At 36.1% G+C, this 22580-nt stretch overlaps 1 protein-coding gene across 2 annotated transcripts in view; it reads left to right on the forward strand.

Moving 5' to 3' along the window:
* The window catches only part of sox2 (SRY-box 2), a 127076-nt gene that overhangs the window by 10552 nt on the left and 93944 nt on the right, over positions 1-22580 (forward strand). The gene's annotated exons all lie outside the window — the stretch shown is intronic.

The raw sequence follows: 22580 nt of genomic DNA on the forward strand, positions 1-22580 counted from the left end.
GATGGCAGTTCAACTTCCCTTCATGTCATAGAAGAGCATTTTTGTTTTTCAGACACTCAAACTAATCTGTTTCAGCAGGAAAATCCCATTGAGATTAAAAATCTCTTGTTTACAAAGCTTTCACAGCAGAACAGAAAAAGTTAATACAGTCATAAATAAATTAGTTAAGATTCCTTAATTAAAACATTTACAAACAGATTACTCCTTCTGAGAAACATTTAGTGACAGCAGCTCCTTTAGGTTACAAGAAGATGGAGCAGAAAACTGAAAAATTGTCTTTCCAAGTTCAGTTGAGACTGAAGTTTTGTGCATTTAATAACATTTTGTGTTACTTTTCTCAGAAGATGATATTGTGACATAACCAGGGAGTCTTTTGGGTTTCCTAACTCTCTCCGTTTACCTGAATGTTGAAAAACGAAGAGGAAAAGGAAGTAACTTTTAAAAGTCTGAATACAGATGGGGTAAATTTTTCAGGTTTGCTGCAAAAATGTGCAATTGTTTAAAGGTAAACAGAAAACCAGCAAAGTCAAAACCCAAAATTATGACATTTTATCACTACATCTCATTTTTTGTGTGTTTTTTTAACTGAGACTTTAATATTGTGTTTCATTTCTCTGTTTCCAAACTCTGCCTCGCTTCTCCTGCTGCTGGTTGTTATAGTTTTCTACAGTGTTTAATAATTCAAGCACTGGGGCGTCCAGGCTTGAGTGGACGTTATTATTTTGAAGTACATCATTATATTTGTAGGTTTCTGTGTAAATGTCTTGTATTTTGAGTGCTGGAATAGAAACATGTCTTAGTATTTCTGCTCAGAAGACAAATGTAGCTTTTTTCAGGTGAGATTTTCCATCATTTTCATTCTTCTAACGACAGTCACTCTAAAAGATGCCAAAAACAAAAAACTTTTTTAGATCACAGATTAATCAATACAACATTATATTTTAATAAATTCCCTGCAGTCAGTTAGCTAGCAACACAATCAGCTGAAAGAGGAAGTGAAGCTGCTGCAGGTACACTGCAAAAAACATCAATCTAACCAAGTATTTTTAGTCTGGTTTCTCCTGCAAATATCTTATGACACTTGAAATGAGACAAAACTAACTTATATGTAACTTTTCAGCAAAATATACTAGCTTGTTTAGTCAATAAATACTTAATATGGATGAAAAAGCTCATTAGCAGATTATTGAAAAATGTGTCATAAGTTAAATAATCTGCCAGCTATTAATATTAAGGATTTACTGACCTAAAACAAACTCCAGTATTTTGCTAAAAAGTTACTTGTTAGTCTTATTTCAAGTTCACTAAGATATTTTAGCAGAAAGTAGATCAAACACACTTGGTAAGATTTTGTGTTTTTAATCAATACTAAGCAATTATTGACTTCAAACAAGCTGTTCTATCTTATTGAAAAGTTACTTGTAAGTTGGTTTAGTCTTATTTCAAATGTATTAAATATTTGAGTAGAAACTAGATTAAACATACTTGGTTAGATTCTGTTTTTGCAGTGCTTGGGTGTAAATGTAAAGAAGTGAAGTAACTGGTAGTAAATATCTACATTAAATCCTGAAACAACAATTAAATTAAACCTATTTGCCACCTGGATCTTCATTTACCCGAGGTTGAAATGTTTTCATCTCACTTCACTTTTTAAACTAAGTAAACAACAAACTAACACGCAGCCTTCCGGTGAGCTGACTTCTCAGTTGGCACATTAAAATGTCAAAATTTGCACCAGAACAAAGTCATTTGGAGCAGAATGAGCAACGAGGTATCTACGTACCACAACACATCAGCACACACAGCCAAACCGTCACACTCACTCAGTCACATGGCATGCGCCGTTGCTTTGACTGTTCCCAACAAGCCGCTGAAGCCCAAGCCAATCACAGGTGTGTCTGTGTGCCGTCAGCTAATGTCGAAAACAAGATTTAAACATATTAACTTAATACTGCAAACTGACTCAGTTAAAAGATACCTTCTCTTTTTCACACATTCAAACATCAAATGCTAAATCTCAAGTCTTTGAAGGTTATAAGTGAAACAAAATTCACTGGAAAACTGGAAGTTTTTCATCAGTATTAAGGATTTATTGACTTACAACATGCTGTTGTATCTTCCTGAAAAGTTATTTGTAAGTTTATTTTGTCTTGTAGACCGTCAATACTTGGTAAGATTTTTTTTGTAGTGCAACAGGATGAATATATTCTCTTCAGTGAGATGTTGGTTTTTATGGGAAATATTAAAGACGATGACAAGAACAACCAATTTGAAAACTTGTTGCAGGGACTTTTTGTGACATTTTGTTGTGGAAATCCAATGCAGTTGTTATAACTTGCATTTGTTTGAAAATCTTAGCTGGTTTTTTATTTTTACCAATTTGGGAGACGTATTATGCAAAAATGTTCATGGTTTTGTTCTTCAATTTGCACCTGAGTGCTTTAAAAGACAAAACACAGTCAGTCGTTTTTTGACAATAAGTTCTTGTTTTTTAGTGTCTGGAAAATCAGCAGGCATTGCTCTAAGATTTTGTGATTTATTTATTTTTAAATGTAATGAACGTGTTTTGCGTGGCACATAGACGGAGCCTAACCTGTTCCAGGAAGTACAACAGTCCATTTGTAAACACAGTAGCTGTGTATCTATTACAAATCTGCTCAGAACTTTCAGTTTTCCACGAATGTTGAAAAGCATATTTTCGTAATTGCAATGTTTCCTTTAAATAAGTGTAAATAAAATCACATGAATGAGTTTGTTCATGCGATAAGTCATTAAAAAGCATCCCCACCATGAGACTTCCTGTCTTCTTCTTCGTGGTTTCTGACAGTAGTAACATCCTGTTGTTAATCATGTGATGCGAAAAGGCGTTTCCATCGCAGTTTTGTGAAATAAATCAGCGTCTATACAGAAAAAACCCACCTCACCCCACAGCAAAACCTTTTATCAAAACGTGAGCATTTCTGAAACTGGCTTCTTTCCATTAAGCAAATAATTTTTTTAAATGTTAATTTGCTCAATTATATGGTGAATGAAAACGCAGCTACAGGAAAAATAGATTTAAAAAGATTTTGCTGGTAATTTTAGTCACATTCTGTTGTAGAATTCAATACAATTTTCCATGAAAGAAAAAAAGGACACTAAAAAATGCATTTGTTATGTCTATATTTTTTAATTTTAGCTGAGAGCCGCATGTGGCTGCAGCTCTATAATAATCCTACATTAAGCCAATCTTAAAGCGTCATAAATCATTTTTCTGTCCGGCTGCTTCGTCTTAAGTTCCTCCCTGCCGCTGTGAAGATGACTGCTCTCTATTAAAGCTGCTGGGTTATTATTCCCAGCTAGCTTAGCCATGTGTTGTGACCCATACCGCTCCCTGAGGAACCCCTCTAATAACTTCTAATGGGCTGGTAAAGTAGTGGGCGGGACTTGAGCTGCTCAGGAACCAATTAGAGCTCATTGAGCAGGAGTGGCTGCGGCTTGATTTCATCTGTAATCTGTGAGCAGAAGTGGGGGTGTACCTGTGTGTGTGTGTTGGCGGTCATTAGCCGCAGCAGCTAGTCATTAAGCCCGTCATTTTCCCTGCCTGTCAGTTGACCCCTCTGATTTGGACAGTGTCTGTACTTAACCTTTGACCTGTGATTTCTCTGCCTGGCTCCTCATCAGCAGCCAGGCAGATGAGGAAAGTGTTTGTGGAAAGGCTGATCAGCTGTCTTCGTCAGGTTGTTTCTGTGCAGCTCATCTCATCAGGTAAACTGGAATATGTGAGATGGATAAATAGATAGAAACTTTATTCATCCCTTTGGGATTTACGCTCTGGGAAACTGTAGATTGTAAGAGACAAAAATATAAAAAAATTAAACCGGTTCGTACAGTGAGGAGTTTTCAAGGTTTGGAAAGTTTTTTATTTCTGTATAAAGTCCTTGTAATGGTTTGATATTCAAATTGTACAGTTTTATAATAAAATGCAAACAAACATTTAATTAAAAACCTAAATTTGAAAATGTTATTAACATTTAAACCAGAAGTTTTCATACACCTAACAGAAAATAAAAATGCAGTTCAATCAGACTAAACCTTTCTTGTTTTAGGTCAGTTAAATTACCAAAATTAATTATATTTACTAAATGCCAGAAGAGTTTGAGAGATTTATTTTTTTTTTTACATATTTATTTTATAACTTTCTTGGTATATAAATATGTTTAAACATTTAATTTAAACTGGGCGGTTGTTTATTTAACAACCTTGTTTTGTTTCATTGCAATGAATAATTATTATTCCTAATATCTCAATGACTTATTGACCTGTGTAATTTAAATCAGGGTTTCTTATATTTCATATGTTAAAGTTATTGAAATTGATAGATTTCCTTTGCTAAGTTAGTGTTTTGTTTTCAGACCAGTCAGGTGTGTAAGGTGTATATTTACACACACATATATTTATATTTTAATTTACATTGTCCGTGCTGCAGAATGTTGAATACAATCACAATATATCATTTATAGTAATAAATATTATATAATCGTGAGTTGAAGCTGTTTTTTTCCCCTTTCTTTCGATGGTCTGTGTTGTTTCTCCATAGTTTGGTGCTGGAAAAGTTTGAAAACTTACATAGAAAATGTTTGAATTTTGCTGTGGGAAAAGCATTGATGCATTTACTTGAAAACTACAAATATTTTTTATTCCTGTCAGGATTAATGTAGAAATTTAATCACTTCTCTTAACGATGTCTGTTTTATCAAGGAAAAATAATTAAGGAAATAATAGAATCATAAAAAAGTAGCAATCGGTTTTTAAAAGGTTCAACCAGAGTTAAACTTGACACCAAGTTGCACTTTTTGCAATTTGAGATGCAAGTTATCGATTAAGAAGTAATATTAAAGTTGATTGATTGTCTTTTTATAACATAGTGGACTAAGTTTTTTATAATATGCTGAATTTTAAATGACATCCTAACATTGTTTTGTGTCAGCTGTGTTAAATACTGACATAAAATTTTGGTTTTCTCACGTGATCAAACTTAGACATTTATAAAACAATGCACAACAGGGAACTCTAGAAAAATAAAAGATGAAAAATGTCTGGAAAATCAAAAATATTTACTGCAGAAAAACCAGTAAAAGATTCCAAACATCAGAAAAACCCACAAGATGAAATCTTCTTTTTCATTACTTTACCAATGGAGCAAAAAACAGACAAATCTGAGTTTTACTTTTGATTTTATGCTTTTACAACCTGCTACTCTTTGAAATTTAAACAGGTGTGTCCCTCTCCTTTAATTTAAATACCTTCTGACTCCTGCCGTGCTGGGATTAACCTTGCACTACTTTGTCTTAGCTGCAGCTCCCTGTGGCGCCCCAGAAGCCGCACGAAGCCTTGCTAGCAGCGATAGCAGCAGAAATTAGGCGGCTTTCTGCCCCAAAGCTGGAACATTAAGGCAGCCCTCACCTTGGCCTGCAGGAGCCGTGTTAGCGTTAGCAGCTAATCCAAAAGCCAGCAGAGTCAGACAGTCACACCTCTGCTTTACTTTTGTCTTCTCCTGATAAGGCGATGGGGATCTGGAGGAAGTTTGAGGTCGAGGATTTGAGCCTCAGGAAGGCGTGTTGAACGGGTGACCAATGAAAACCTCACCGGCCGGGTAAAGGAGGAGGAATCAGAGCGTATTGTCTTAAGAGGATGAAGTAATGAGAGGCTTACAGAGTTGTATCCGTGGACAAAGATGGATGTGCCGCATGCTAATACCTGCTATCTTGATGTGACACGTCAGCTTGGCCCTTGAGCGCAGCAGGCAGAGCTAATATTCCCTTTTGTCTTGTCCTGATAAGCTAATGAGTGTTACAGCAAAGGGTGATGGGAGTTTAAGAGCTGCATTAGTGGACAAACTATTAAATCTGCTGGTTAGCTTCTGCAGGGCAGCTTTAGCTCCAGGTGTTGAAACCAGCGGTTGTTTCATGGCGATAAGAGGAAGAGGTTAAAATCAGAGCGCTTAGAGAGAAACGTTTCCACCCACAGGTCTTTGTTAGACTGGAAAATTCATTATGATCCAAAGCAAATCCTGCAGGGTTTTTACAGCCAGGAAACAGACACACAATGATCATCATTTGCACTCACTGAACTCAATTCAGAAGTTAATACTTTTATTTTTTTACACACATACTATTTCAGACCAATTACACTATTATTTACTAAAAAACAAACCTCTATGTTGCTAAAAAGTTACTTTTAAGTTAGTTTTGTCTTATTTCAAGTGCACTAAGATTTTTGTACTAGAAACTACCAAAAACACTTGGTAAGATTTTGTGTTTTTGCAGTGTAGTTGTTGTTGGTGCCCATTTCCAGAGATTGTTGAGTCAGAAATCACAGAGGAAGATAATTTGGACAAATACTTGGCATTTTGTAAGAATTATATGTATAATATTAGAATACAGTGATAATATTTGGTAATAAAATCAGTGTTATTAAAATAAAGTTGCATGAGAATAAAGTTTAACTATTGTAATAGTCACAGTATTGAGTGAATAAAATCACATTGCGAGACTAAAGTCATAATATCAGAATAAAGTCTTAATATAGAATAGTCAAAGGAGAATAAAGTTGAAATATTATTAAAATAGTCATATTTTAGGTATACAGTTATAATATAAAGACTGTATTATTTTGACTTTTCTCGTACAACTAAGCATAAAGTCATAGTATTACGTGAATAAAATTGTACAAAAATAGTCTTAATACTATAATAAAGTTGGATTTCGAATATTAAGTCATAAGCAGTGTTTGGCAGCAACTAGTTACATTTACTTCAGTAACGTTTTTTGAAAAAATTTAATTTTGAGTATTTTTACTGTGCTGTACTTTTTACTTTTACTTGAGTCATTTTATTGTGAAGTATTTCTGCTCTTACTTGAGTCAAATTTCTGGATTTTCTTCCCACTGAATGAAAAACAAACATGTTTTAATCAAAAATTCACCAGACACAGACACACACCTGCAGTTTCTGTTAAAGTTTCTTTCAATTAAAAACTGATTTGGAAACATTTTCTTTTGCCTGATTTTTATTTATATGAATAATTGTCATTTTGGTTTTTAAAATACCAAATTTTCCACGTAACTTTATATTTTGGTCTGTCTGATGATGTAATTTTTAAATATTAAATGATTGATAATTTTAATCACTTTTTGAGTCGACTTTTTAACAAATACTTTTTCACTTTAAAGTAATTTCTTGGACGGCTACTTTTCACTTTTACTTCAGTAAAAATATGTTCAAGTAGTTCTACTCTTACTTGAGTGTAATTTTTAGGTACTCTACCTGCCTCAGGTCATAATATTACAAGAAAATCATAATATTGCAACTTTTTCTCGTAATTTTATTTTATTTTATTTTTCTCAGCGTGGCTAACACTCAGTCATAAATGACACCATCAGTGTGACTGAAAAGACTCAAACCTGCTATTGGTTGGAAGCTGTCTCTGTGTGTGTATAACTCTCTTAAAGTGATGTGTGTGTGTGTGTGTGTGTGTATGTGTGCGCGCGCGCATTTGTTTCTAATACCTTGTGGGGACCATTTTTCTGACATATACTACGTTTTGGGGACCCTCTGCCCCTTGTGGGGACCAAAGTCTGGTCCCCACAAGGAGAAACGCTGTTTTTGGGTCAGGGGTCAGATTTAGGACTAAGGTGTGAATTGACTTTTGGTTAGGGTTAGGTATGTAATGGATAGGGTTAGGATAAGGGTTAGGATAAGGTTTAGGGTGTAGAAATGAATGGAAGTCAATGGAAAGTCCCCGCAAAGATAGCTGCGCAAACATGTGTTTGTGTGTGTGGGTGTGTGTGTGTGTGTGTGTGTGTGCGCGCCCCCTGAGGCTCCCAGGTCCTGCAGCCATGTTTCCCTCCAACATGAACATGCAGAATCACACGGCGGCTGGCGTCCCGTCCTGCTTTTAGAGCCATTACTGTCAAACAGCTGTTAGCGTGTTGGGAGAAGAGCTGCTGATGGAGGGATAAACGGTCGGGGCCAATAAACGGATAGATGGATAGATAATTGGGTGTAGAGGACAGAGGGAGGGGCAACGGCCTGACTTGAGCCTCTCTAAGTGAAGACAGATTGCGGCAGAGTCGGAGAGGAACAGCCGTTTATTTGACAGTCAATTATCAGATGGACCTGGTGGCCTCGCAGTCCAACAGCTGCTGCAGTCGGGCTGCAGATCAGCAACTAAAGGCAGAAAACTGGAAACACTGGAGAAACTTCAGATCAAATCAGCTTCCAGTCTCTTTCCCAGGACAGCTAACATCAATGTAGTTTCTTTGTGGTCTCAGCATTTGTTGATTTTACCCTAGTTTCACTATGTCAATATGTTTTTACTCTACTGACAATCAAAAGTAGAAATTACTCAAATAAGAGTAAAAAAAATATTTGGGTAAAAAATTCAACAGGAGTACTGAGTAACTGATCAAAACATCGATCATTAATATTGAACAATTACATCATCAGCCGGACCAAAATATAAAGTTAAGTGGAAATTTTGGTATGTTAAAGAACAAATTGACAATAATTCATATAAGTAACAAAAAATGGCAAAATCAGGCAATTAAAATTTTTCCAAATCAATTTTTTTCAATAAAAACCTTATAAAACTTTAACAGAAACTGCAGGTCTCTGTCTGGTGAATTTTTGGTTAAATCATGTTTGTTTTTCATTCAGTGGGTTGAAAATCAAGAAATTTCCTCAAGTCAGATTAGAAATACTTTATAATATACTTTATAATTTTACTCAAGTAAAAGTAAAAAGTACAGCGTAGTAAAAATAGTCCTAAAAGTACCAGTTACTAAAGTAAATATAACTAGTTACTTTCCAAATCTGGTTGGAAACTCTGAGAAAGTTATCATTTATCTTTCATTGGAGAAGTCTAACCTCAGTTTACTTTACTTTGATTGTGCTTTTTCCTTTTTCCATTTTAATAAGTAGAAACAGAAAGCTAAAAGTCATACTTTAATCATTTTAAAATGATCACAGATGGAAATATCCTTTATTGTGACACAGAGAGGAAAGTTAGGATTAACATCAGATATATCTGTTCACACACTTAGAACCAAAATGGTTAAAAATTGTTATCAAAAGCAAGATTAACAATAATAGAAATAACAATAGAGCTACTGTACAGGTATTAGATTAAAAATCATACAATCCCAAGAATATGCAACTAAGTAGGATGACTTTTTACAGTCAACTATATCAGTGAAGAAAAACAGATGTTCAAAAGAAGCAGAAATATGTAATAATTAGTTAAATAGAGTACAAATGATTGTGGAAATGCCAGCAGGGTGTAATGATTATAAATTCATGCTTCACTCTCTTGATTAGACAGAATCGCATCAAAAGTTAGTTTTCAAATAGATATCGCTAAGATTATCACTGCAACTAGAGATACATTTCTACCTTTACTACTGCTGTTATTAAATCTGAAAACACTGAAACTCTGAGAGGAAATGCTTCATTACAAGAAAATGAAAGTAGATACCTGAGGAGAAAATGCACCATCACAGATAAATTAGCATAAGCACTGTTGTACCTCCATGTTCTCACTGTTCTGCTTGTTTTTAACGTTTTCCTGATTCAGATCTCTGAATTCATTCCTCAGTAAGTCACCATGTTCTGCACAAAACTGAAAACGATTCAGACTGATGTCTAAATCAGCGCCTGGACCTCAAACATTAAAGAAACATAAAATCACAATCAACAAAACAGAAAAAAATGACTAAAACAATGAATTTATAATATAAAAGTAGTTTTATGTTGCATATAATTAACAGAACAAGCAGGAATCTGTTACAAAAGCACGTATGAGTGAATTGTATGAATATCAAGAACAGCCAGCAGTTGCATTAACATTATTTATTCTTTTGTCTTTATTATTTTCTGCTGCTTTTTACCATTTTTACCAAATCAAAGTCAGCTCTAGCATCAGGAACCCTGTCAGTCATTTCCTCTTCTGCCATCTGTTCGCCATGGCAACACGACCGTTTCCTGTTCCAACCCGACAAAACGCCATTTTGTTTTTAAAACCTCCCTCTCTGTGCTGCTAAATAGGTCAGCTGGACGTTGACAAGAGGTGTCAATATCCCGACGTGCATCTCTTAAGTTTATCACTTAAACCTCAGGGGACTTGTGGTATTTTTAGTCTTGAATGTTTTAATATTGTAGATTTATACGTTTAATCTTGGAAAAATTTGTTTTTCTGGAAAATTTTATGACTTTCAATTTTTCAACTTAAGTGTGTCCACATTTTTCTTGTAAATATATGAAGTTTTTTTGTAGAAATTTACGTGTAGGCACATTTAAAAAATGTTTTTCTGGTGGCCATGGCCCCCCCTGCCCACCTCTAGTGGACGCCACTGGATGTTGGGAAATCTGAATGTGCAACCGACCTCCGGTTTGGATGAAAGAAAATCATTCAAATCCACTTACTAGAGAACCAAATACAGGAAGTGCGCTACAGGAGTAGCACACAGTGCATTGTGGGTAAACGACACCAAATAAAAAGGCGTGCAGCAAGATCACCCACAGAAACAGCTTGTGTTCTTAGTAAGTAAAGCTTACTTATAAAATGCTTTTCACAGATACAAAGGTCATCACTTGCTGTCCAACATATTTGTGCCACTGCAAGTTATAAATAACTTTATTTTTTATTATCCTAATTGTAAATAGTTTAAATCGTTAGAATAATCTTGGTTTCTTTCTGCAGCTTGACGGCGATAATCCCTTTTATTAAAGCTAGCTTAATAAAATCATCACATACATGAAGCAGCTTGTTAGTTGACCACTGTACTGAGGAAAGATTCAAAATGTGACTAGTGGTCTATAATACTGCAAATTTAAACAAATGGACAAGTTTACAGCTGAAATGTTTCTGTACGTCTGTGCAGAATGTCTTGCATTTTCATCGTTCAACAAATGTTTTGGGAATCTTATTATTGCAGGTTGTAACAGCTTTATTGTTATGAATTATTGGTGGCTTTGCAGGACTGCTAGGATATGATGGAAACGAATCTCCCTCGTAATTAAATCTCAAAATGTTTGTGTACTCCTGCTGCTGATGGGGAATGTTTTCAGGGACGGACGCAGACAAGGTCGAGGGATTTGGGATTTCATTGGCTGCTCTGCGATGCGGTGATGAAGCCTCATGTGTGCTATTCAGCGTTTAGCCTTGAGCTGAGAAGCCACACACAAGGGGTGTGAAAACACACACACGCACACGCACGCCCACAAACAGAAATACACATAAATTGACATGATTGCTGCCGGCTGGAACAGATACGTGAATAGATGTGTTGTCCAAACCTTTAATTTCTCCATCAGTGACAGCCGAGGTGAATCCAATTTAAGCAAATAAAAAAGAAGAAAATGGTGTGAGATTTTGAGGAACTGCTAGCAGAAACATCAGCAGCAGAGTGACATTTAGACACATTCAGACAAATACAAATCGCACGCGGTTCAAATGTGACACAAACATTCAGAGATGTGGCAAAATGTCAGCTTAAAACGTCTGGAACAACAAGCCATACCATAGAAGAAGAGCGTTTCGTCCTATAGATGCGGCTGTCTAACACATCAGGACACAACATTTCTGCAAAACCATAAATAGATACGTTTCACAGTCACAATGAATAAAAACTGTATTCAGCATAAATGTAGTGCTGCAATTTAAAAACTGAAGGAATAAAATAGATACTACACAGAAACAGGAAGAATGCAGGAAACTGTTTGACTTTATTTCCTGCATAACTTTATAAATATTTGTATAATAATATCAAACCTGGAGCAGATAATTAGGAATAAAACCAGTTAAAAACAGAGAGACTCTGTCCAAGGTGCTGAAAACAAGGCAAGACTTTAAAAGAATTTAAAACGCATTTCAATGACATGAATAAACTTAGTGGCCAAACACATAATTCAGTTTTACTGAAAAAACACAAAATACTACCAAGTATTTTGTTTAGTTTCTAATTAAATATCTGAGTACGCTTGAAATAAGACAAAACTAACTTACAAATAACTTTTCAGCAAGATATAGCCAAATAATTACCTAAATAATTCCTTAATATTGATGAAAACTAGTTCCACTGGCAAATTACATCAATTATCACAACATTTTTGCCACGTTAGAAGTGAAATAATCTGCCAGTCGAACTAGTACTGTTTTTTAATCGATATTTAGGAGCTATTACTTTAAACAACATCCTATATCTTGCTAAAAAGTTACTTGTAAGTTTAGTCTTATTTCAAGTGCTTTAAGATCATTTCATTAGAAATTAGACCAACAATATTTGCTAAGATTTTAGGTTTTTGCAGAGTTATGAGCCCATATTTTTTGCAAATGACTGAAAATGAAATGAAACAAAATATTGAGATTAATTAACATCTAAATGTGACTTATTTTGTCATTTTGTCGCTGTTATTTGTGTCTTTTATTAGTATTATTCATATTATTGTCGTCGTCTGACTTGAATGTAACCTTTCATGTGATTTTTTTTAAATAAAGTAAAAGAATTTTGACCAACTCAATATATCCAGGAATGTGAATTGATAAATGATAATCTCTAAATTCAACATGTAAAGCTGAGGTTTTGGAAAACACTGTTTGTTTTTCTGGAGGCCATTCCTAAAATAGATGTAACAAAGGATTTATTCAGTACCAAATGCAAGAAAAGTATCATTTTATTTCACAGTAAAACATTAGTGGTAAAGCAGAATTTTACATAGAAAAATAAAACAGACAGGAAACCTGCAGGAAAACGTCCGACATTATTTCCTGTTTAACTTTATAAATATTTGTATAAGAATATTATACATATTACACATGGAGCTGAAAACAGAAGCAGTGAAAATTTATGTTATGGTCAAATTTACAGCTTTTTTTTTGGCAATTTCTTGAAAATAAAAAAAAGAGAGAAACGTTGTTAAAATGAAACATCTGGTCATTTAAACACCAGACATAAAACCAACAAGGCAGCTTGCTTTAAAGGTTGGAATTGGTCTATTTTAAATTAAATTGGCTTATTCTGTACATCTAGACTTTACAGATCCTCTCGAAATTAAGCTGTTTTTGTTATTTTCATAAGTGAATTGCTTAATTTATAATAAAATATTGAAGAATGATCAGTATTTAGAACAGATCTGCGTTGTGTGTCTTTGTTTCTGAGGTATTCCTCCTCTGTGTCTGCTGTGCTGCTTTTGTGTGAGTGTATTTCGGCTCCATTGTGTGTGTGTGAGTCTGTAAATGTGTGTGTGCTGTCGGTGCCCTCTGCAGTGAAACCAAAGGGAATTAAGAGACGAGTAGAAACGTAGGGAGGAGGAGGATCAGCTCCATTATCTTCATCACACTCGTCTCACACTCAGCAGCGTCTTACAGCCAGACGTCGCCGAGCAGAAAATACAAACTGAATCTTAAAGCCGTTTCTCGCTCAGAAGTTGCATAATATCATCAGACGAGAACACCAGCTTTACGTCTGTTTCCTGTGCAGAAATGAACGGAAACAAAGACAGTAAATCTTTTAGCGTTAGCATGAGAAATGTTGTCACTTTTAGCTATTTTCATTCAAAGCTGAGCTAATGATAAAGCTAACATGTTAACAGACAGGTAATCTTTACCTTTTGCAATGTCTTAGCTTTATTTATTTTTTTACATTTTGTTATCCCTTTTGATCACTATTATTAAACAAACTTCTACTGTTATGCATCGCGAAACATATTAAGAACAAACTGCTCACCCAACAAAAAAAAATCCTCAGATTATCTAACAGATCAACAGATAAAATCATTGACTTTATGCAGCATGACTTTTCTCTTTCTGCTTTTCTGACTACAGTCAACGATTTGATGCACTGGACGTACAAATACAACTTAAAACCTCATACAAGTTTTATTTCCTAACATGAATGTTGCAGATTTAGTAAAGATCGTCCGGACAATAAACTCCTCAGACTCTTCAGTCTGTTGTATGATTCAGATACTGAAGCACAAACCTGTTTCTCTCCAGTTCAGGATTTTTTTAAACTGGATGAAATGCTGACATATTTTAAGATCTAAAATGATCTAAATGTCAAATGTTTTAGTGTACAGTTTTTGTTCAGCTAATTTCTGGCCGTTTGTGAATACTTTTATCCAATCTCCAGGGTTTTAATTGTAAAATAAAGAAAAGCACAAATGATGTTAAATCCTACCAGGTTTAATATCAGTTCCTGTGTGAATGAGCATCAGTTTGGGTTTGGAATCATGTCCTGCGTTACGGCAGCAGCCAGAGCTCCAATAGATGGCATCACAGCACTAGGCTTGAGTCGTTTCCCTCTGCGCTCTGCTGTGTGTGCAGGGATCCAGCTGGAATATTCACAACTCATATAATAAACAAAACATGCAATCAAACATAAGCTAATTAATAATAATAAAAATGGGCGAGTTAGGTTTAAAAATATTCTACAAAAAATATTTTTTATGTTCTTTTTTCTAGATGCAAAATTCTCTTGATTAAAAAATCGTCTATAGCAAAATATTTATTCTGTATTTTTAATCAAAACAGCTGAACTCATTCTATTTATTTATTTATGTTCATATTTTTATATTTTATTATTAGACTCTTGATACCTGTTTAATTTAGTTACGCTCTAAAGTAACAGGATTTCACCCACAATGCAGTGTTGCACAAGAACAAAATTTGCTGCTAACATTAAAAAATGTGTATATATATATTTGTGAGTGGAAGGAAGTGGGCAGGCGAGCAGCCACCTTTAACTCTGAGTGTCTCCACTGGAGAAATGTGTGTTTCAGGTGGCTGTAATGTGTTTTTGTGTGTGTGAATCCCCTGCTGCTCTGTTTCTTGCAGACACTTCACACAGGAGAAAAGATAGCGGGCTCTGGTAATGGATCGTTTTTCGACAGCAGAATGTCTAAGAAAAGCTCCTGAAATGACAAATGATTGTGGCCTAAAACATGTAAGGACACACGCCGAGAAGAAATGTATTCATTAGAAATTACGCCGCGCTGCGCCGCCGCCACTGCAGCTCAGGCGAATTTATGTACAGAAACACAGACTTGTTGTTCTGTAATCAACTACTAAATTTCAGAAATGAATGAACTAAAATGTTGTGATATTCAGCTTGTATTGGTCTTCATTAATGCTGGAGAAGCTTCAGAAATACTCCTGAGGTGTATTTTCTTTTTAAATAAAGCCTCCGGTCGGCTTTTGTGTGCCTGTAATTTGTCTCTGTGATCTTGGTATCACATAGCAGCGCTGCAATATTTAAAAGGTGAAAAGCCCCTGCAGGATTTTGTCTTTTTCCTCAGATAGAGGTATCATATCAGAATGACAGGCGCTCCATTAAACGTCCTTCATTTAAATCTCCAGCTGTTGTGTGCAGGCTGATAATCTCTGTCTTTGTGATCTGTGGACTAATGAGACCTCTCTCCATCCTAATGTCTTACGGTTGAAACACAAAGAATTGGCTGCAGTGTGGCCTCAGTGGAGATCCACGCTGACTGTGATTTGATTGAATAAAGGAAGGAAAAAAAGGGGGACTGTTGTTGAGTGGAAAAAAATAGAGGCAGATTGAGAAATAGCAGCGCTGCAAAGTATTTTCAAGGCAGTATTGATGAAAGGCTGTCATTTTAGCCAATTAAATGGATGCAGGAAAGGATAGAGGCTTAATTTTCCACTAACAGGTCACACCTTTGCATACATGTAAAGAAAAAAACAGAATAATACGTCAGTATTCTCCCCGCTCTCCTCCTCCACAGCGGTGTGATGTCTGTGATTAGCACAGAAGGGAAAATCTGAAATAATGCGAGGAGGGAGACCTTTAGAGCAGAACGCCGGCAGCCGCTATCCGGCGCCCATCGCTGCTCATCCTAAAGGTTACAGCGCCGCTGCGGCTCCCAGGTTTGGATGCAGACATGAATATACGCAGCATGTTGGAGATAAAACACAAACATCAGGCAAATTAGAGGACAGGACAGCATGTGTTGATCTGCAGCTGAAATAAAAGCTTGCATAGTGCGTGACATGAAGTTGTACAGCAAACTTTCTCTCAATATGCAATTTATTTGCAGCTCAGAAATGATAGACAAATAATAAACAACATTTCTCGTATTCCGGTTATACATTTATTCAGGCAGGAAACTGTCTGCATTCAGCCGCTTAATAATGGAAGAAGTTAGAGGCTTGAAATGGCAATTAGTTTTCATAATAGGCACATTATAACATCGGTGTGAAGGTTCTGACATAGTACTATAATCATAGGTCACTATAATTAGAGGAATTATTTAAAACATGCTGCAGAGTGTTAACTGCATCGGGTTTATATCCATCAAACGGACGGATTTGGTTTTAACCACTGCACTATTCAATTCTTCAATCCAGTTTAAAACAGAATCACTAACCAGTGTAAAGACCATTTTATGACATAATAACAGCAGACAAATGGTTGCATAAATATTTTTCACGTTACAAACTCACTAGTCTGTTCTGATTGGGGCAGAGATTAAAGAATGCCGGCGTTTTCTTTCTTCATCACTTCAGTTCATCTTCATATCTCAGTAAATTTGTCTTTTTGGTGAATTTTAAAGTACAAAACTTCCATTTGGAGAAGCTTGGCCTTTTCCTCTTTAAAGGTTTTTGTGCTTTTTGATTATGATGCACACACATGCCAGCACTCCTGGATTTACCAGTTAATTAAGACTGTAATGCTTGATTATAACTGTTTGAACACGTTTGGGTGCAGATCTCTGGTTTTATGTTTTGTATCTTATAACTTTAAGGCCTGTCTGGTTTTTTTGGTCGAAGCTTTTACTCCTGGCAACAACACGTTTCCTGTCGTGCCTTTTTTACATACCCACTCCATGGTGGCACACTTCTTTTTATGGTGAAGCTAATTTTTGTGTAGCGTGTTTGCTAGCTTTTAGCAAACTTAGCGGTAATTTACTTGGCAGTTTTGTAAACTTTCAATTGGATATAGTTCAACATCTGTGTTAAAGGCTTTGGTTAAGAGTTCTTCAAGTAGTTAGAAGTTTATACTCATGCTCTTATTTTGAAGTGGGTGATGACTGTTTATGCTGCAGTTCCGTTTCCTCTCTCTATTTTTCCTAATAATTTTATTTCAAAGGAACAAAGTAAAACACAGATAGAACAAGATATAATGTACATCCACATTATATGTCAAAATTAAATTGGTGTTCAAGGTTTGTAGTTTTTTCTCGAGCAGATATAATTTGAATTGAATTCAGGACTTTAGTATTCACTTTCATTTAATACCGTGTTGGTGTAACAGTTGGGGTTCTGTAGTTGTCTTGTGATCACAAAGTTGTTTGTTCAATTCCAGCTTCTTCCTGCCACACGACGATGTGCTCCTGGGCAACTGCCTACCAGTCGGTGTATAAAAGTGGGAACGTTTGTGAGGGCAAATGGCTGAATGTGACTTTAGTGTAAAGTGCTTTGAGTGGTCAAAGTGATTGGAAAAGCTCTATATAGGTTCAGTCCATTTACCGTAACATTTTAACATTAGCTTCTGCTAAATGTTGTAGAGCAGGAGTCCCCAAAGTGGGTCCTGGAGGGCCGGCATCCTGCATGTTTTAGTTCTCTCCCTGGTTTAACGCACCTGGATCCAATGATGGCTCGTTAGAGGCCTAAGAAGAACATTGATAAGCTGAAAAAGTTGTTGCTGCCACCAGGGAGAAAACTAAAATGTGCAGGATGCCGGGCCTCCAGGACCCACTTTAGGGACCCCTGTTGTAGAGCTTTAGCATTAGAGTAACTGTGGTTAGAGCTGTAGCGTTATCATAACTAACCTTTTAATTATTGGTGGTGTCCACATCGAAAATAGTGAAATCTACAGTAGCTACTTTAAGCTAAAGGTAATGGATTGGAGGTGTAATGTAGGTTGAAACATGAGGAAGTGAAAATCATTCTTTGCAACATCAAGTCCTGCCAATTTTTTAAATGTTTACCACTTTCCACACATTTCTTACCGAATAGAGCGCATGTGTTGGGATCAAGACTGGAACTCAATTTTCTCGTGTCACATTTTTTTTAATGTGTTTTCCCCCCCCATGTAATGGTTAGCTGATTTTTCTGGAAGTTAAATGTCTGTCATTTGCTTCCTGACAGTCGGATGAGTTAAACAACATTTCAGTAAATGTGGCCAAACTATCAGGTTTCAGTTTCAAGCATTCGACATACTGAGGTGAGTGAATCTTTTTTAGTGGATGCAGAATAAACTGGACATTGTTACAGTGTCTGAATCACACATGCCTTGATTTTGAAAGCAAGTTGTGATGTAAGACATTTTGATGGGATTTTGTGTTTCCTCGCCAGTGAATGTTGGATTAGCGTTGCCTGTTTCATCCTTTAACAGGAAGTTGTTTCAGGATCTTTTTTGTTTTCTTCATTGTTGGATTGAATTAGTTGGAGTTTTTGTTTGTTGTTAGAGTTTTCTGATTTCCATCTGTGTGTGTGTAAGGACTCTGTCCTGTCAACGCTCGCAGACAACACACACTTTCACAGACGACATCAGAGTGCGCTCATACACATTTAATGTGTTACTCACAGATCAAATGCAGGCTTTCCCACTTTGTTCCCTCCCCAGAGAGAGTGAGTTTATGTGTTATTAACCCCGCCACGGCTGATGCTTGTCTGCCGGCATTAACCCCATTATCCTCTCCTCTCTCCCCCTCTTTTCTCTCCTCTTCTCCCGTTTTTTCATCCGCAGTAATAAAGTTCAATGGGAGCAGTTTTGCTCTCTCTCATGCGCTTATTTTTTTCTCGTTTGCCGTCTCCCTCCATCTCTCCGCAGAGGCAGAGGTTAGACAAGCTCACTCTGTCTCTCCATCCCTCCATCCCTCCCTCCTTCTCTCCGTCAGCAGGTCCCAGAGGTGCTTTCTGCTTAACAAGGCTAGATATCTGTTTCCTAAAATCAATCGTCTGTCTTAAACGAACATCCCTGACCATCTGCTTCAGGGGCTGATGCACACACACACACACACACACACACACGCACACACATGCACGCCCCCACACTTCACTGTGATGCTGTGCTGGAGTTATAATCCCAATATTTGTCAAGGGCCCCCAAGTGCCAATCCTCAGGTCCTAGTTATTTGCCCTGCTGTCTTCGCCGTCTCTGTTTGATTAATCTCAAAATCTGTGTGACACATGGAGGGGATCCGAGTCTCTGCTAGGGAGATGCTTATATGTGTGGGTGTGTGTGAATATTTGTAAGAAAAGTGAAATGCACAGCTAATCCCTTTAGCAAGCTGTTAGCGACTGCATTGAGTTTGAGTGTAAGACTGAATGAGATAATCTCACATGTAAGAAACTCTCACCTGGGTTGACCTGCGTCCTCCCGGGTCAGCCATGATCGACTTTGAATCAAAGTGTTTATTCAGTTCAAAACTTTATCAGACTTTAGTACAGGGCCACACTAAGAAAAGAAGACAAATAAAAGTACAAGGATAAAGACGTACGAGAAAAAAGTTGAAATATTGCGAGAATAAATTTAGAGAAGGTTGAGATTAACAAAACTTTCACCTGTTTGTCCATTTTCTACACCCTGTTGACCTGCTCAGCGATTCAGGATGTTTGGTGGCTCTAGTGACAGTCGCACTACTTCAACATATTTTAACATATTTTTACTCACGTAAGAGTAAAAATTTATTTGGTAAAAAGTACTGAGTGACTGATCAAATGATCAATCATTTCATATTTAAAAATGACATCAGCTGGACCAAAATATAAAGTTAAATGGAAATTTTGGCATTTTAAGGACCAAAGGGACAATAATTTATCTAAGAAACGGAAGATAACCAAATCAGGCAAAAGAAAATGTTTCCAAATCAGTTTCTTTGTATAAAATAACCTGTGAAACTTTAACAGAAACTGCAGCTGCGTGTCTGTCTGGTGAATATTTGGTTAAAATATGTTTGCTTTTCATTCAGTGGGTAGAAAATCAAAAAATGTTACTCAAGTTAAAGTAAAAAGTACAGTGTAGTAAAAATATTCCTAAAAGTACAATTAAAAAAAATTATTCAAGTAAATGTAATTGAGTAAATGTAACTAGTTACTACTGAACTCTGCTTGTCTGCATTATCCACTAGGCCAGAAGGGGGCAGCAGAGGGTTGTGTATCCAGCCTTGTGAAAAAGTGAGTCAGATTCTAAAATATTTTGATGAATTAATTACGTAGGCATTAACATGTTAAAAATTAAACGCAGTTTAATGCTTCTTTTTCTTACATACAAAAGTAAAAGCCGTAAATTTTCTTTTGTGTTTATAGTTATGTTTAGTTATAGTAGCGCTTTTGGAAGTTAGCGTTGAGCGCGTTCGAGCCAAGAGAGCTATATGGCGTTAATAGTTGACACGTGGCGCCATTTTCTCACTTTACTCCAATCTGATAGTGGAAAAACCAACATAACAGATTAAAAACAATAAATATCTTTATTGTTGAGATCAAGTATCTATCTACTCAATAATTTAGTAGCAAAAAAGATTTTTGAATGGAATGTTGCTTATTTTGTCGATGACTTTTGACTAAAACTTTTATTTGATACTAATTAATAATGTAAAAATAGAGAAATATTCAAATCACCTACATATCAACATCACATCAACACCCATATCCTATCAACTCCTTTCCTCTCTGAAGTCTCCATTGTCCTATACGACCCCCTTACATCCCACCACCCCTACACACACACACACACACACACACACACCAATTCTCCTTCAGTAATTAAACCAAAGCCACAAGGCGATGCTGTCAATCAAACACTCAGCGGTCGCTGGGATTGTCTCTGGAATCTCTGCCTGATTTCAGAAGAAGCTGTCAGAACGGCGCCGTGTTGTTCTGCATGTTTTCTGTCCTGCAAGTATAGAATATGAAACATAGAAGTCAAGGAAGAGTAAGGAATGATATGAACGAGAGATTGTTAAAAACTGATTGCGTAATAATAAAATGAAAAGGTTTTGTCAAGTTTCCACGTTTTCTCTGTGTTCGCATCTTGCAAAAATCTTTTTTTGACCAGTTTTGTTCCCTCAGGTGGGATTAAGGCACCATGTTCCCACCATCATGTTACGCCTCTGATTTTTCGATCACAGTAGTTACAGCAGCAGGATTTAGAAGTATAAAGATCAGTAAATTTTCCCCAAGAGGAGACAGAGGTGTTCTCTCTTCCAGGGGGGAGGTAGCCTGGTCACGATAAACTTTTTATTCTGGACGATAATTTGTCTCAGAAGTTATTGCGATAAATGATAATATTGTTGTTTTTAGATCATTTTCACGGAATATAACAGTGGTGACATAATAATGCAAGAACAGATGCTTGTTAAAATTTAACACTGGAGCTGGAAGACATTTTAAATCTGCAAATTAAATAAACAAAAATAAAACAAGAAATAACATGAATTATGTGTCCTTCAAAATCACCAAATGGAAAACGTTTATCATCCAGTGTTTGGTGAAAAGACTGAAAAGAGAAAAATTATAAATCACGCAAGTGGAAATTATTGAGTTTGTTTTAATTTATCATTCAATGAATTGATTTATTGTTTATTGCGACAGGCCAGATATGATGGAGAATTAGGGCCATATGAATAAAGAATAAAATTACGAGAATTAAGTTATAATGTCACAAGAATAAAGTCACATTAATATGAGAAAAGTTTTAGTTTTATGAGAATAAGGTCATAATATTATGAAAATAAAGTCATAGTGTTACGAGTTGCATTATCAGAATAAAGTCCAAAGAAAACCAGAATAAAGTTATAACATCATGATTTATTGTCATGAATATTATTTTAATCTCATGTGAATTTACTCTCATAAAATCTCTATGATTATAATGTGAACTGGTTAAAAAGGCTTTATGATTTTTGTTTTTTTGTCCTGCTTCTTCAATGCATTCCAACATTTTTTCTTGCTGACTTGAAAAAAAGCATAAAAACATTTCTGTTGAGTTCAGGAAAATCTTAATTTTTGAGTTTTCTTTCTTCACTTTTTATGTTTCTGAAATAATTTTTGCCACTTTGGTTCCGAGAAAAACTTTGTCAAACTCATAATTTTCTAAAGAATCCTGAAATATTTCCTCTCGTTGAAGTGAAATGAGACTTGTGTTTTGACTGCAGGAGCATACACTCATATAAAACGGCTAAAATCACACACACACACACACACACACACACACACACACACACACACACACACACACACACACACACACACACACACACACACACACACACACACACACACACACACACAGAAATACATTTTAGAGAGTGAACATGAGGTCTAATAGGGTTAATTGTCATGTGAAACCGTCACTGCAGTCGACTTCACAGCCAATCACTCAAAATCTCTCTGTGCCCCTCACACACGCACACACACACACAAACACACACACCCCTACTCATATTTACACAAGCTCCCGTGAGATCTGGCCTCGCCCAGATGGCTTTTTTCCCAGTGGCTGTGTGTGAGCGGCGCGCGTGTGTGTGTGTGTGTGTGTGTGTGTGTGTGTGTGTGTGTGTGTGTGTGTGTGTGTGT

Source organism: Xiphophorus maculatus, chromosome 9, assembly GCF_002775205.1.
Source record: "Xiphophorus maculatus strain JP 163 A chromosome 9, X_maculatus-5.0-male, whole genome shotgun sequence".
In the NCBI taxonomy this organism is placed as follows: domain Eukaryota; kingdom Metazoa; phylum Chordata; class Actinopteri; order Cyprinodontiformes; family Poeciliidae; genus Xiphophorus; species Xiphophorus maculatus.